Source organism: Cydia fagiglandana, chromosome 19 (assembly GCF_963556715.1).
Source record: "Cydia fagiglandana chromosome 19, ilCydFagi1.1, whole genome shotgun sequence".
NCBI classification, from domain to species: Eukaryota; Metazoa; Arthropoda; class Insecta; order Lepidoptera; family Tortricidae; genus Cydia; species Cydia fagiglandana.
The window spans coordinates 10,851,073-10,863,210 of record NC_085950.1 but is presented as its reverse complement, the minus strand read 5'-3'; the positions used below and the strand labels follow the sequence as shown (position 1 = coordinate 10,863,210).

The 12,138-nt window shown below is 38.1% G+C and overlaps 1 long non-coding RNA gene across 1 annotated transcript in view; it reads left to right on the top strand.

Annotated features, from left to right (window-relative positions):
• Positions 1 to 12,138, top strand: part of LOC134673802 (uncharacterized) — a 253,073-nt gene that overhangs the window by 68,752 nt on the left and 172,183 nt on the right. The window lies entirely within an intron of this gene.

Genomic DNA, 12,138 nt, shown 5'->3' with positions numbered 1-12,138 from the left:
TTTGTGATGGGGAAAAAATGTTAAACTCGAGAGCGAGACGTAAGACGCTTCGTAAGACGGACACGTGGCCTGATCGAAAAACTGTTACAGTGTCATTGAGTTTTCACTTCTGCCGGCACTCCCGGAGTGCAACCCGTTGTTTTTTTGACATAGAAAGTAAACGAGCGGAAGTATTGCTGATGGTATTTAAAACAATTACAGTAAATGGACACCTGTAACACCAAAGGAGATGCAAGTACGTTGCCGGCCTTTAAGATGGCAGTACGCTTTTTTATTGAAGGTTTGAAGTACGTATCGGTAAACCCGGTTCAACTTTAGTCTTCTTAGGGAACGACGGGCAACTTTGCATCATCGACTCATCGAGCTATTGAATGATCATATTTTACGACAATCCAGACCAGTTTTTAGACCAAAACTCTAACATTTAAACATTTACATTAAGATTTTAACATTTTTACATGTAAACCTGTGCCGCGCAATAAATTGATTACTACTACTACTACTACTACATTTAACGTTTATTTTTTAATGAAATTTCCATAAGTTTTCTTCATAATAAGCGATCTCGCCAGGGACAAAGATTGCTTCTCTGGCTTAAAAATCTCGGACAGGGCGCTTAAACTCTCGTGCAACTTTCCTTTTAACACAGCCATTATAAAATTGTACAATTCCATTAAAATTTTAAAGGTATTTTCTTTATGCAACAGATCCTTTCATGCAGCAAATAATATTTATTGAATAGGTAAGGTTAATGTCGCTCTAGAATCAAAACATGTTTGTCTATGTGTGCGCAGCTGCGGACACAAAGGCTCATCTGGCGAGATATGTGTTCAGAGAACGGAATACGTGTGTTGTTCAACGAATTTGCATTTAATTACTACAAATGAATTAAATAAAAGTGGTAAATTATGAAAAATAGCTTTTAGAGTTATACCAAGAAAAATCTGCAGCAATTTTGATAGCCCACACAGTGCAAGCGCTATTTATAATGGCTAACCTACGTCATAATTTTATAGAAGGCGTGGGCTATCAAAATCGCCGCAAACTTTCTTGGTCTAACTTTACGGTCGTAGGTTTTAAATAGTTAAATTGGCAATTGATTCTTCAAACAAAAACATCACTTTTAACACTGACATATTGGATCCATATCGTATCTTTAGCAAATTTTAGACGTATCTTAAAGTTCGAATCAGACCGTCATTTGGCATTTGTCAATATCTTGGCCTAGCCTCTTTGAAAAGATTGAACCAAGAACCCCAGTTCAATGTTTTCTCGTTTTACACTTAAATTTCTCTTACACAATTTTCCAGATATAATTCTCGCGCGATGCACCGAGGTCACTGACCTCACAATACGACGTGACAATATTGACTCGCAGAGAGCGATATCGCAAACAAATATGTGCCCAAATGATAGGATCGGGATGACCCCGAGAGAGATGTACTTGCTAGATTTGTTTGGACAGAACATTTATTTTATTCAACGGTTCTGCTTTGTAACTAGAGCACAATTAAGAAGTCGGATTTGTCGCTCGACCGATCCGCAATTTTGTACTGGGCGCGCAAAATCAATAAATCCAACAATTACATGAGACTAAAATATAATAAATGTGTTTAAATGTAATTAAACGTATGATATGTAAAATAAATATTACATGTGAAAAGTAACGCCTTCTTTTTGTAAATTTGTTGCCCCAGACCTCTTTTTACGACAAAAAAGTCAAAAACCGAGCCATTAAGCATTTTTTCTGCTGCTGTATTCACGCACGCGTCTGGACTCGGTCTAGTGAAAAATCCGAGCGCAACTAGTTTTATTACCCGCGCTAGATCAGTTGATCTTGTACCTAGGCAGAGGGGAAATAGTGCAAATGCCGCCTCCCTTCCGTGTTGCTCGAAGGGTAGGGTAGGTAGTTAGGGTAAGACAACCTACTTTGGATCGAAACCGCGGAATGTTGGGATACTTGGGATATCGAGGTCTAGCATTGAGGGATTTGGGTTGGTAGCTGTTGCGATCAGGGGCTGTCAGTCATTTTATCAATGACTTTGGCATCGCCCATTTTCCGCTGCTGCAACGCTGCGCCAGCGATGCTAATGTAGACGTAATCAAAATACAACCTTTACAAGACCGCAAAGATTATATTTTACTTTGGAAACTAACGTATACGGTGACACTCAATCTAAGTGAATAATGCCGAAATTTTTGTGCCATTTAAAATAACACGTTACCTCACCTCTCCTCAACACCTCAACCTCACTAAATTTACTATTTTTTTTCCACTTCAGCTGAAAAGAACTCAACCTACATTAATTAGCACAGTTATACCTAAAGTCACGGTAACTAATAAAAACAAACCGGGAACAGCTAAACGAAACCGATTTATTCTCAAAGGAAAGTGAAAGAAAGCCGGTGGCCGATACATCATTTTCATCACGCGACGGATTGCACTAACAGCACCACATTTAACTGACCATGGGAAAGCCTTAACTCTTTGCAATACGGTTGAAGATTGGTTTATTATCTATGCCAATGATTGTAAGGAAGCGAGTGAGGTAGAATCTTAACTTTTTTCTTAGCGAGCGTGAGTGGTCGCTAGAAATTCCTACCGGCCAGTGTCAGTTACCGCAGAGGCGTTTTTATGCTGTAATTAGATTATAGTGCTTATGTCTGTCACACTGACTCGGCTGACTCCACTGCGGATGCTAGGGTCCACCTTATAGGACTCTTGTAGCTTAACATTATAAAATATGGCATCCTGGCCATAATTGTCAAAAAACTGGGCATTATAGGAATATCAACTTACAATTGATATTCTCTTCCATGGGACAACCAAAAGGAAAATACGTGCGAAGAGAAGATACCTATTCTGATGACATTATAACCCAGTAAATACAAGAATGGCAGAGGGCATGAAAAATGCGGAGCGCAGGACAATCAAAACATTAAAATGTTAGAAAGAACATTAAAATGAAGAAGAAACATTTAAAAAAGAAAGGTCACATAATTCTGATGACTTTGCCACGGACCCAATACGTGTAAAACGCCTCTAATCCTAAGAAAAACAGCAAGCAAATCAGCGTTAAACCATCTAGCTACAATTACATGAGAGTCGGCGTGTGTCGTCTATTATGCAATGATTGTTCTACACAGTAATGAGCAGATTGCGCTGAGATTATTCACTTTTTACGCCTATATCGGTATGAATGCACACTATTATGGAATTAGCGATACGTTTAGGATGATATTATGTTTTTGTTGCGTAATTGGAGTCACGAAAATATTGAGTTTATTGTCTTTTTAATGAATGAGTGCAATGAGGTCAGATTCAAGCTCAATATTTAAAATCTTCACGTTATTGACTTTTATGAAATTGTACGCTATACGCGCGTAATTGTATCGTGCTCTACGCTATTACTAACACCCTAAATACGTAATTCTGACAAATATTTACCTTTTTATTCAAATCGAGGCCCAGTCGAGAGGTAAAAAAAGAAAAAGTAATACCTCCGAAAAGTGTTCTATGGAGTAACCTATGCTGGATAAAGCAGAAGATCATTTGCTATGACAAAGTGATGTCATCATTATGTCTGTAAATTTCTATAAAAATATGTTCATGTCAGTGAAAAGATACCTTAGACGGACCTTATACCATAAGGCAAGGTCAAACGAGAAATTTATCACGTTATTGGCTGTTTAATCACATCCACCGTGTTTTCCAGGTTCCAGTTACATCTTAGTAATTGTCGCCTCATGGGCAGCGCCATCTTAAGGATGACTCCCGCTAGACCGGGCCGTGGCCGGGCCGGAGCTTCCAGAGCTTCGTTTTCTATGGAGAGCATCACGTGATCACCGGGGCTGGCGTGGCACGGTGCGGGCCCGGCCCTGTCACGGCCCGGAGCCTCCTGACAGCCCGGAGACCCAATTTTTCTCGTCGGGTGGTATTCTACTAGTTTAAGATCTAGATTAAAAACTACGTTCCGGGCCCTTGGGCACATAAGAATTTGGGGCCCTCTTGGAAAGTAAAGAAAGCGAATGAAACTAACATTTTTCTACTATAATCTTCTATTTATTAATATGGGTAGATCACGCGGCCGCGGTAGGCCTAAGAAGCGCAGGCTGGACGTCGTGACAGCGGTATCGTCTTGGGTCGTCCCATTCGTTTTGCGTCAAGTTCTTAAATTAGACCTATTCTGCTTTCGTCGCTCATTCTACATTGAAACTATTGAAAGCCACCGACGATTGTGACGAATGTAGAATGAGTGACGAAAGCATCAGAATAGGACTAATTTAAGAACTTGACGCAAAACGAATGGGACGACCCAAGACGATACCGTGACAGCGGACATGCAAGAGAACAATCTCACACCTGAGGATGCCGAAGACCGGGCAAAGTGGAGAAGACTGAGCAGGAAAGCGGACCCTGGCGATAGGCCGGGAAAATGCTAGGTTAAAGAAGAAAATTATGTGTAATCAAATATACTGTTACTGTCTGTCCTTCGGGGCCCCCTGACGATGGGGGCCCTGGGCACAGCCCCCAGGCCCCATGTGCCATTATGGTAAAGACGGTACTGGGAAGGGATGCTTTATCAATATTTTGGTGGCACCAGCGACAATAGCGCTAGACTATTGTTGTAAAGGATTTAGCTAGCCCGTATTTAGTAAACTGTGGCCCGAACGTCCCGTCCTACTATTTTTTCCGTCGGCGGCCATGTTTGTAAACGGTCGTTCGTGAATGAATTTCGAACGGTTTCCGCAAAACGGCGGGAGCGTGGTACGCGAGGGTCATCGATTTTTAGGGTTCCGTTACCAAAGGGTACAAACGGGACCCAGTTACTAAGACTTCGCTGTACGTCTGTCTGTATGTCACCAGGCTGTATCTCATGGACCGTGATAGCTAGGCAGTTGAAATTTTCACAGTTGCCACTATAACAACAACAAATACTAAATAGAATATAATCAATATTTAAGTTGCTAAGTGGGGCTCCCATGCAACAAACGATTTTTTTGCCGTTTATTGCGTAATGGTACGGAAACCCTTCGTGCACGAGTCCGACTCGCACTTGGCCGGTTTTAATAATAGGTACCTAGATAATTGTATATTAGCTACACATACACACCTAAGGCAGTAAAGTAAGAAATATCTCAGATCACATGGAATTACCGACCGAAGCGAAGCCGAGGTCGACAAACATGTGATCAACAAACATGTGATCAACAACATTCATGGACATTGAAACGTTTTGATTTAATTTAACAATAAATATTTGCGTATATAACAAGCCACGTAATAAGTAGTTTAGTAAAAACTTTGGGAAATCACTATTGCGGTTGAGTGGTTTGACCAATCATTTTATTAAATTCTCGTTTTACGAATGTTGATTGTTGAATATATGACATAAAGTAAGTAAGTAGTTATGAAAACGAAGTTAGGTACGCATTGCCATCCAGCGAGGAAACGCGGTCAGTCTTGTGGACACACTACCAATTGCCCGCGGAATAGGACATATTTGTAGCTATAATTTAGACCTCATATATTAAGATAGGTTTAGTTTAGTAACGATCTCATTTTAAAACGACATGCTGAAGAAATCATATTATCTTAAGTGTGTTTTTTGATATTCCCATAAATGCTATTACCTACTTATCTGCTATGAAACAATTTCGGTATCTATAGGAAATAACACTAATAAATCGCTATAGCTAAATTAATTAGGTATTAGTTTAGGTTAGGTTAGTTCTTTATTTCCCCTATTCTGTGATTCATTTTGGCCCAAAAGTTAGATTAAATAATTATTGGAATACCTACCTACACTGTACGTCAATGAAATGCAAATTACCCATTTATTACATACATTAATTTGTATGCATAAAATTATTAAACGTAGTTAATATAATAAATGCCAATTTTCCTGGTGTTCTGTGGCTATTACGCATATCTGAAATCTGCTGATAATATGTACATTGTACGACCAAAATATACTTTAAATAAAATTTCAATGCAGCGTTTTCCTGATTGCACCCAAAAGAGCTCAGAGACCGCTTTGCTTTATGTACCTGTCAATAGAGTGGTTCTTGAAAAAGGTTTAGGTGTATAATTGTGACGTCCCACGGGAAAAGGTACCTTATGGCGGTTCATCAGTGCTGGAAGGATGAGTGGAACACACTAACTGCTGGCACCGTCCTGCAAGCCATAGATCCTACAGCCAAACCTGACGGTTTCAGTCTCCCACGAAAACTCTGGTGCCGCCTCAACAGACTTAGGACAGGCTATGGACGCTGCTATTACTTTCGACACAAGTGGTAATGGCGAGACTGCTGTCTGTGACTGCGGTCAGGAAAGCTCAGACTATAGAGCACATCATTCGACGTTGCCCTCTACACTCTTTCTCTGGCTCTCCGGAAGATCTGTTCCAGTTAACATCCGACGCAATCTCGTGGACCGGGTCCCTGAATGTGGACTTATAATTATAGTTATGTAGCTATCTATTGTAAAAATGTTTATGTATATGCGCCATACGATTAAATAAAAATGGCGGTTGGCGCTTACGCTATTATTAACGCCGCTCCAATATTATTGCGGCGCTATGCGACGTAAGCGCCAGCCGCCATAAGGTGCCTTTTGCCGTGGAACGTCACAATTTCGCTCGCTAGTTCAACATGAGTGCGTTAGCCCCCTATTAAAGTGGAGGTTCTCCCCCAGTTACCTTTCTTAGGCTCACTTGCACCATTCCACTAACCCGGGATTAAGCGGTTAAACCGTTAACCTAGTGTCAAATTGTACTGGTGACCTTGGTAACTCCAGGTTTAACCGGTTAACCCCGGATTAGTGGAATGGTGCAAGTGGGCCTTAGGGCCACTTGCACCATTCAATAACCCTGGGTTAGGGGTCCATTAATTACGTCACACGAATTTCTAGGTTTTTTAACCCCTCCCCCCCTCCTTGTCACACTCGGTCACATTTGGCAAACCCCTCCCCCCTAGTGTGACGTCACATTTTTTCTACGAAATCGCCAAATCGATTACCGATTATCGATACCTAAGTATTATTAATATTTTATCAAAATATTTTTGACGATATTTATATCGTATATTAGTAATTTTATAACCCAAAACTGCTTAGGAAACAAAATTAAACGAATAAAAACGATTATCGTTTTAAAAACTTGTTATTTAAATGTACAGCGAATAAAATAATTCACATAAATTTTCGGTTACTGATGAAGTTAAAGTGACGTCACAAAGTTTGTATCTCCGCCCTCCCCCATGTCACAATATGTCACATTTTCTTGACCCCCTCCCTCCCCCTAACCTTAACCGGTTCTCTCTCCCTCTTCAATCGGTCCCTCAATGCTGAGGATCGTGACTCCGTTTGATTCCGTCAACTAGTAGTCTCCATCGGTCCCGTTCTGTAGCTTGGTGGAGTGCGTCGCTGACAGGTATTTTTAGTTCCTCCGCTATTTGGTCCGACCATCGTTTGGGACTTCTATCCCTAGGCCTTTTTCCCTCTATTTAACCGGTCACGATAAGGCGTTCCAAATTGCTGGTATCCCTGCGTGCAACATGGCCAAAATACCTCAATATGCGTTGTAAACGCAATATGGGTTAACCGGTTAAACCTGGAGTTACCATGGTTACTAGCACACTTTGACACTGGGTTAACGGTTAAACGGGTTAACCCCGGGTTATTGGGATGGTGCAAGTACTTTATTCTTCGTTTCTCAGTAATCAGTACATAATCCATGAAATATAATTAAACATAATGTCCGATAAAGATAAATCCCAATTTCAGTCAAACCAACCTTGATCAGTATCAATAATAAGATTAATAAGTAAATAAGTACATAAGTACACGGTAGATAAAGTAAGAGAAGCTATACATTTGAAGGACTTTATTACAATGTATTAAAGTTCAAATTCGTTTCGCATCAGATATATTTACTAGGTGTGCGTACCTAGTACCTACTCTGAGTACTCTGACGCGAGTCTGACGGTACAAAGAGAATTGATAAGATTTTAGTCTTGTTTGTCCAATAACGAACATCTTGGATTTTGATATATTTATTTATACATACTACACCCGACGACATTTTCCTAGCATTCGTCCTGACAAATAATCTGAATTTCATATAAAAATTTCGTATTTTTTGCATAACACGTTGATTGGTATTATATGTATATATATGTAATTATTACACTATGTTTCATAAGAGGAAAGAGGAAAATCGTAATACATATTTGATTTTGGTCAAGATACTTAAATTAACACATATAATACAAATCAGGAACAGTCAGCTAAGTTTTATTTATATTTTATTTCATCCTAGAGTACTTTGACTGTGAGCGTGACATGGACAGTTTTGGCATTCGGACCGAAGACTGGGAGAAACGCGCCGAAATGAGACCGGAGTGGCATCATGACATTAAAGTCGGAACTTCAAAGCATGACTGGCTGGAGAACCTTAAGCGGAAAGTCTTCGTCGTGCTCTCCCACCTCCTGCGGACTCGAGTTTTGTGTGCGATCGATGTGGCAAGAAATGCCGCGCTGCTATAGGACCTTATAGCCATCAACGGCGATGCGGGACCCCAACACACAAGCGCCGCAACAAGCTTCTACAATCTACAACAGATGATGTGGCCAATGATGATGTAAATATGGTAATCCAGAGACTAAGGTACTTGCGCCTAATAAGGCCCACTTTTAATTTAATTTTCTATTTTTTTCATTTTTGATATGAACTTGCAATTTTGTCTATGGTACTAACCAAACATGGGCGAGAAATTTAAACTCATTTACTTACCTACACTTATAAAAGTATGAAATTTTGAATTTGAGCAAGCTTTAAAACTGATGGGCCTTAGGTGCAAGTACCTTATATGTAGTGACTAATTGCATATTTATGTTTTAAATCTTCAATATCTTAATATTTTTTTCTGGTTTTTCACAAGATAACATTTCTATCCCAGACAAAGGTTTATCTTATCTATGCGATATCGAATATCAATTAATGTCATGGCGAGAGATTATTCTTTAATAAAAACATCTGAGTAATTGAGCAAACTTATTTGTTCGCTATTGAGAATAACGTATTATATGTACCAACATACATAAAATTACATATAGGTACAGTCGTCAAAGATATATGTTTATACTTTTGCGTCTTACTCCTTTGTAATAAGGCGAAAAATGTAAACATATCTTTGGTGTCGACTGCACATAATACCAACGGTATTTTAAATTGTGACGTCCCACGGGTAAAGGTACCTTATGGCCGTTGGCGCTTACGCTATTATTAACGCTGCTGCAATATTATTGCGGCGCTATGGGACGTAAGCGCCAGACGCCATAAGGTACCTTTTGCCGTGGAACGTCAGAATTTGTCTCATCAATGCGCTTAACCGATTGCATCTAAGGCATGCTTCAGTCATAGGTATTACGTAACTTAAGCGACATAAGTACCTATACGACAAAGCTAACATAAAATTATGCACGGAAGTGTTGACAGCGAAGTTCGTAATTCGCAAATCAAATGAGGATACACCAACCGGTGGTCACGCAAACCATATCGAGTCACTTGAAACCTAAATCATAAAAATGCATTAGTCCACATTACACACTTGCACTTGCAATTTTCAGTTTCAGTAAATAAGACCATCCTTAGTCACAAAATCCCGAATTGCAATGAAAATCCTCCACCATGACGTCTCAAAATCGTTATTTTTAGATTGTTTACGGGCTTAATCATGCGAAACTGCAGAATAATTAATACCCCGAGGTCTACTCCGACCGAAAGTCCGTATTACGACCCCTATATCAAGGTGATGTGTATACTAACGCCATCTGTTGAGTTGTAGTTTTCAACCATACTTTTGTATCCGTTTGCCTATTAGTAACCTACTACCTACACAGTTACATCCCTAATCTTAGAACAACAAAAAAGTTAGGAAACTACTTATTCTACTTGCTATTAATTATTGTGACCCGATAAATCCAGACAAAAAATACAACAGTCGTATTTAGGACTTGATTCTTTATTATGAAATCAAATAAATCTAAATCAAAACCAAACCTTCAAAAAGAACATAATTTAAATCTCCATTCCCTTATCTCTATCTAAATCCGTCGCCGAAGCCAAACACGCCTTATCGGGTCAATTGAGGAGGAAACTACCAATGCTGGTGTATTTACGTCGATTGTGGAAAAAATCTCTCAAAAACCAATTTAACATGGCCTTTATATCCATAGCAAATATATGTAATCATAGATCAGACTTACACTGGATAGTAAAAACAAGTGCCCATATAGCTAAGCTGACCACGTGTTGACAGATGCGCCTGGGCAAGATGCGTTTAAAACTAAAATGACATAAGCGCCTTCATACTTGATAGTACTTGTGACGTTCTGTTTGTAAATTATAAGACGTTTGACCGATATCAGAGGTCACTGGAGATGTAGGAACGATAATGTATTGATTTTTGAAATGTTTGGGATTTTCAGTAGATTCGTATGGTATGCTAACTCTTGGTTGTATGATTTTAACTCGAAACATCTAACACTGAAGGTGTCCGATTTGATCGAAATCATCAATAGTTTCGTAAATAAACGCGCCGATTAATGCTCAAAAAGTTAACTTAATTAGTATAATGTTATGCTCAGAATTTAAACCATAGTTAGACGAAGAACAAGTAAACAATACGTAAATTTTAAGTAGGTAACTTTAACCTAAGTAAAATTACGGAGATAGAAAAGGGAAGCAGAGTTGGCTTAGCTGCCGATGTGCTTAAAACGATCTGGACATGCTCTTATTTTATAAACAACAAAGTTTTCAAATATTTTTATTGAACTTGGCCGTACACAAGCCCGACACTATGCCGGTCCTTTTGAGTAATTTTTATTGTTTATTGTCGTCAATTTTTTTTGTTTCGCTATACAAAATGTTGAATTTCGAAGTAGAAAATTTCTAAACCTTTTAGAATACTTGTAGGTACCTAATTAAGTACCTACTTGAAATGATTATCAAAGGAATTATGTATTTAGAACACTTTCGCCTCTATACTTGAAATTCTTATTGGCAGTTACCTAACTGTAATCTTATTAGAAATATAAATGTTTTAAAAAATAAAAATCATGTATTCAGTTCATCAATTTTTATACCTATCGGCTATATCATACCCTTGAAAACGGTGCCATATACAGGGAAGGACGAGAGTATATTAATTCGGCTTTTCCTACCTGTGACATACAAGACCTTAATTACGTAATTAAAATTTCCTTATATATAAAATAATTGATTTTATTTGGGTAGATTTGGTACCTACGTAAACAGCATTATCCTTACAGTTTTTACGTAAGTACTTCCTACCTTATCTCTTCGTAATAAGGTTTATTATCAGTAAACTACGTGGATCATGGTAGGAGACCTTCGAATACCCGTGTTTGGAAACTGACGCGAGTTACAAGGAAAGAAAGTAAGTAAATGACAGATTTCATGCAAGTACCTAGCTTATGTGTTTTGTTTTACTTTATGGTAGTATCAATATAAATAAAAATAAATATTACTTATAGGACATTTAAAAAATAAATATTAATAATAAATTATTTAAAAAAATAAATATTAAAGGATTTTTTTTATATAAATAGTACCTGTACCTACCTACAATTCCCAACACTTTAAAATGAAGAGAAAAAGGAGAAGCACTCTTATTGCTACAGAGCGATCTGAGCGATGTTTTAGTCACAACGTTTAGGTATTGCAAAATAAAGGCATTCATTAAGTAAACATACAAAACAAATACTTAATGCATATTTAAAACAAAAATTATTATGTAAATAAATTCTCATAAGTATTATAGATTTATAGATTAAAATACATAATAAAGAAATAAATATATGTATATGTGGGTCCCTATGAATTACAATTCCTACTCACATAAGTACTCCTAGGTAGGTATATAGACAGAATTTTAAAAATATTTTTAAGTAGGTAGTTAATTTACCTATGCAGTATAAGTAAGTACATATAAACACGTGTAACATTATATAATTAATTACGTAGCTATAAGTATTATACAAATATTACAAATACAAAGCAAACCCAGGTAAGAAAAAGTTAGGTAGGCAGGTAGGTACCCTACCTAACTTTT